The sequence below is a fragment of the Belonocnema kinseyi genome, chromosome 4 (assembly GCF_010883055.1).
Source record: "Belonocnema kinseyi isolate 2016_QV_RU_SX_M_011 chromosome 4, B_treatae_v1, whole genome shotgun sequence".
Taxonomy (NCBI): domain Eukaryota; kingdom Metazoa; phylum Arthropoda; class Insecta; order Hymenoptera; family Cynipidae; genus Belonocnema; species Belonocnema kinseyi.
The window spans coordinates 81898554-81903859 of record NC_046660.1 but is presented as its reverse complement, the minus strand read 5'-3'; the positions used below and the strand labels follow the sequence as shown (position 1 = coordinate 81903859).

Genomic DNA, 5306 nt, shown 5'->3' with positions numbered 1-5306 from the left:
AATATATATTAATAAAAAGAAAACTTTATTTACGAAATGTATTTATATCACAATTATTGTGCACAAGATTCAATCCGAAACTGGAAATCGTTAAAGAAACAAAGTGACTAAAAGAATGTTATGGTAAAACAAAATATTTAATTATGTTTACTACAGAAAATCGTGGAATATTATTTTAATCTTGCGACTATTTTACTACTGATAGACCTCCTTGAAGGACGGAATAATACTCTACGATTTATTGTGAGAAACCGTTTTATTTAAGGCAACGAAAATTGATTAGTAGTTCAAATATTGATAAAAATAGAAACATAATTTTTAAAAACAAACTACGAGTATGTAAACACTTGGTATCAGCAAATTACTACAAGTGTTACTGTTCTAAATGTATATATCTTATCTTAAAATTGTAGGTCTTATATGTAGATAAAAAAGTAGGAAAGTTGGACAAGGTTTTTACATTTCTCAAATTTAAAAAAATAATTTGGAACATGTTTCAAATGAAGGAATATTAATAAATATGGATCCTAAATTCAATATTGCACATGAAATTATACAAAAGTGAAAAGTGCATTAAAACTGATCATCTTTTTTAATGAAATTAACTAATCTGCTTTTTAAAAATGTGAAAGTTCTGCCATAAAAGAAAAACTTAGAAGTATTTCCTATAGGATCTTCTTATCTGGGATCAAAGGCGATTGGGTTACGGAAATAAGATTACGCGTGACCCAACCAAGTATTCCCAAGTTTTCTGGTTACTATAAAAGTGTGTATCCTTCCTTGTGAGATTCTTTGTATCTGAATTTTGAATAGCATCTTAGAATGCAAAATATATAATATTGAAGAAAATAAACTGGTATGATTTTACAATCCTCATCATCCATTATTAATACATGATTTAAAATTTGCTTAGTTTTTCAATGCCGATAGTTTTTTAAATAATAGCCTAAGAATTTCAAATTGCTTCATACTAAGGTATTTTTTACATTTAAAATGCTTTTGGATTCAAATAATTCAACTTTCAGCCGATTTCTTAAGAGGAAGCAATACAATAGTGATTTCAAATTAATAGGAACTAAACTACATCACTTTCCTTAAAAAGTTCTTTTAACATTCGTTAAATAGCCGTATAATAAGCACAAATCGAATGCAAAATATTAATCTTAAAAAACGTATTGCAAAAAAGTAAAATTCGATTATTGAAATGTCAATAACTTTTTAAGTTAGGTCTCCATAGCACTTTTAAGACATTATATATGTTTTGCGAATTTTTCTTCTATATTATACCCTACTGCCAAGTTTTGTACAAAAAATCGTCAAATTTCAAAAGAAGACTATACTCTACACACATACTGTTTTTTAACATAATGCAATAAAAGCAGCATTTTTGAAATCCTGAACGTCTTCTAGAACTTGTCTACATTTTTAACTTAATCAACTATTGTGTTGCCTTAGTTTAGAAATTTTGAGTACGAAATTATTTGAAATTAAAAAGCACCAAGAATCTAATTCCATTCCAGACTCAAACCTATTTTTACATTAACTCTTATTAACTGAGAGGAATTTTTAATTCAATTATCAATAATAAAAATTAATTATCATTTTGACTTGAACGTTTAGTTAATTGGAATTGATCGAATGTTTTTAAAATTAGCTTAAATTTATTTGTATTTCGAACGCTCAAAACTTCATGAACATTCATTTTCAACACTTCAAACTAAAAATTACTCAACTATGAAGGCTCTAAATTTAAAACTCTAAAATTGAAATATAAAAATATTAATTTTTATTAGCCGCATTTAAAATTAAATGATTTAAAAAGCAATCGGCCTCGAAATGATTAATTTTAAACGCTATTATTTTGAAATTTCCTAATTATAAAGCTTCAATAACAAATAATTAATTTTTTAATGTGCACAATTAAAATTGGGAAATTTTGTCACGTATGAATTTAAATTTTAAAACCATAAATGTTATCGGCCGATGAATTAAGATGAAAAGTTTCTTGTATATTAATATGCCTGTGTGTTTAAAAATTTGCTACATAACCGACAGATATTTATCAAGTCATTATACCTATTTTAATTTCGATAATATTTTGAACTTTAATTCTCATGATTAAATGATGCTCATCAGATTTCTATTATATGTATGCTTTCAGGTAAAAGCTGCGTTATCAACTGGATAAAATTACGAAGTGCACAAAGCAAAAAAAAGATTCTTTGGAAAAAGTATCTTTTAAAATTTGGTTTCTTTAGATACCCAGGGTCCAACTAGAGGCTTTTTTAGAACAAATTCATCGTTTTAGGTTATGCTTCAGTAAGAGGGGTTCCTTTGTGGCAGCTCATTTGCAACCATAAATTAGTTTTAACAGAATCCTCAGTTTTTCTGGGATACTTTGGGTTCCTTTGCAACAGTTTGTCATTGTGGGTTCCTTTTTAGAAAAAGAGGTTCCTTTTTGTTGCAGCTCCCTTGGAACAAAAATCGGCTCTAAAAGAAACCCCAGTTTTTTCTGTGAGTAGCGACTTTAACCAGAGGCATTTCTGCTTCTACTAGTTAATATAATTCGTAATCAGCTTATTAATTACATCTAGCTCTTTCACTCGACAAACTGCTGAATGCGCTTGTATCTGGACACGCACAATTTCTCGACCTAATTGCGTCGCAAGAACGCGATCGTAAGATGCATGCGTGGGTATACTACCATTTGCAAAAAATATATGTTTAAAAAAAGGCGTGCATACCTACACATACACAAACACATTGACTACCTTTAGTTCGCACGTGTGCCACATTACTAGTTTTACCGGCTTTTATATTTGTATAAGAGCGAAGCTCGTTAAAAGGCAGTTTCTTTCCCGGGAAACTTTTCTAAGCAAATTGCCTGATTAATGCGATTTGTGATGTAACCACAAGTGTCGGATCTACAATCACGGGACTCGTAAGGCACGAAGTTACGTTACGCTCTTTACGTTTAACATTTTATTTAATTTTAGCCACATGGCCAAAAATGCGGAAAACGAAACCACTGGCAAACTTTTTTTTAATTTCGCGGTTTTTTTTTTTTTATCATTTTGAGTTTATACACCTCCCATAATCAAGCAACATAAACGTCAACACGAGACCCGTTGTTTCTTCCAAGAATTGAAGATTGTTCCTTCGTGTCTTCTTGGTAGATGAAAATGGAGAAAAATACAACGCGGAACAAAAAGGCACGTTGTATTCATCGACTGTTATTTTCTTCCTGCTATTAGCTCTTTTCAGATAGAATTGGGTGTATACAAAGTAACTGAACAATATATTCGAGGAATAAAATGTTATCAGCATTTTCAATGTAAATAAAAATAGTGCGCTTTTTTCATGTAACGTAAGTCCAAAATCGGAAAATGTTTTTTGACGAAAAATCTATCACGTTGACAAAAAGAAAATTCCCAACTTTCTTCGAGTACTTTCATTCAATTTTTCAAAAAGTATAAAAAATCACCAATGTTTTTTATTTGCATCAGTGTTTTAAATAAAAAACAATCTGCAACGTAACAGTCTTTTTTCCTCGATAATCAAAATATCATAGCTATGATGATTTATTAACCTCAAAAATATTTAAATTGTTTAGAAAAAGCTGAGTAAAGCTGAGAAAAACAAGAACTACGTCCAAAAATTAAAAAGTACGCAAAAATTGATAATTTCAGGAAAAAACGAGCAGCAAACGATCAATTTGGTGAGGCAGGAATGCAGGGACAAGACGAAGTGCAAAGTGCACATTGGAATCAAAAACAGCTAACTTTGCTTATTACTGCCTTTTATCGTAACGAAAAATCCCAATCAAAGGTTTTCGTGTCGAACAACTTAACACACACAAAAGAAACTATTATTCCTTGCATGTACATATTGCTCTCAGGACTGCCAGAATCAGTAAAAATATTAAAAATTTGAAGCGACGGGTCATCTTCGAAATTCAAAAATAAATTCATTGCTGCAGTAATTCCTGTTTTAGAAAGCGAATTCGGTATCAAAATCTACTGAAACTACTTTGCAACTTCTCATGGAAAGGGTTGCATCGATGGTATTGGTGCAACTGCCAAGATGATAGTGAGAAAGTATATTTTGTCTATCGACGAAGTATTTGAGACTGATTTTCTTGACATAAATTGCATTTTGAACCCCCCTGCTATTTTCAACAGTGCAAAAAATATCCGTGACATAACATCGGCTCATCAGATACAAGTAATTGATGGAGCAATTCTCACTTTCCACACTTTAAAACAAGAATACAATTTATAATGTTACCTAATTTTTACCTTGTATCTCAATTTCAACGCATTTAATGAGTTCCGGGTATAAATTATAATTTGGTTCTTAAGAGGCCCTGTCTAGATTTCTTATTTTCTATCGAGGCCTTAAAGTGGCAATCTATCGAGGGCGCAAGCGAAAGCGCCATGCTCAGGTAGCGAGGTCATCCGTAGGCAACCCAGTGAGGGCCTATTAATAGGGTCTTTATAGAATCTAGATAGTCCTTCACACACTATTATTCGAAAACATGTGCTATTGTTTTTTATTTTGTTGATTCAAATAAAATATTATCAAAATTTTTAAAAATTGATCATGCTTTAAATTCTGAAGTGTGATGCTATAGTTGCAGTAGTATTAAAGTTTAACCAGAACATTGCAATAATCTATTATTAGAAATTTTTGATTCAAAGAAGGAAAATATTAATCAAATTTTAAAATACATTTTCTTTGCAAAAGTTTAATCTAAATATTTTATACACCTTTCTGTAGCCTCTGACAAACACTCCTCCGTTTTCTCGTTATTTTTATTGACATTCGATTATTAAACTATACTCCGCAACTTATTCTAAAACTAAACTTATTTTTAAATTTGACTAGAGAAGACTTATTACTAATAAATAATGACAAACGCAGTTTATTAAAATATTCGCAAGCACCGAGAGAATCGAACGCACGCATCGCAGGCTTATAAGTCGAGCGCCTAACCCCCATAGCTACGATGCCACGCTGAGTGCGGTATCATAAATGCTTGACGGCATTCATCCGATACTTTAGAAATGAGAAAAAAAGGGTTTTGAAGCTCCATTTATTATATATGATTTTTAAACGTACTTACGTGATTTCAAATTACATCGATCTATAAGAAAAACTCTTCAAATTTTTAAGACACCAAATGTTTTTAATTTGTTTAAAAAAAAAATGAAATTTTTAAAAGTTTGCATCTCGGTAAATTTTTTTATTTTTTTTAATTTTATTTTATTTTTTTTATTTTTTTTTTATTTTTTTTTATTTTTTTT

At 30.2% G+C, this 5306-nt stretch overlaps 1 protein-coding gene across 1 annotated transcript in view; it reads right to left on the bottom strand.

Moving 5' to 3' along the window:
* Positions 1-5306, bottom strand: part of LOC117171080 (forkhead box protein O) — a 297585-nt gene that overhangs the window by 196149 nt on the left and 96130 nt on the right. The gene's annotated exons all lie outside the window — the stretch shown is intronic.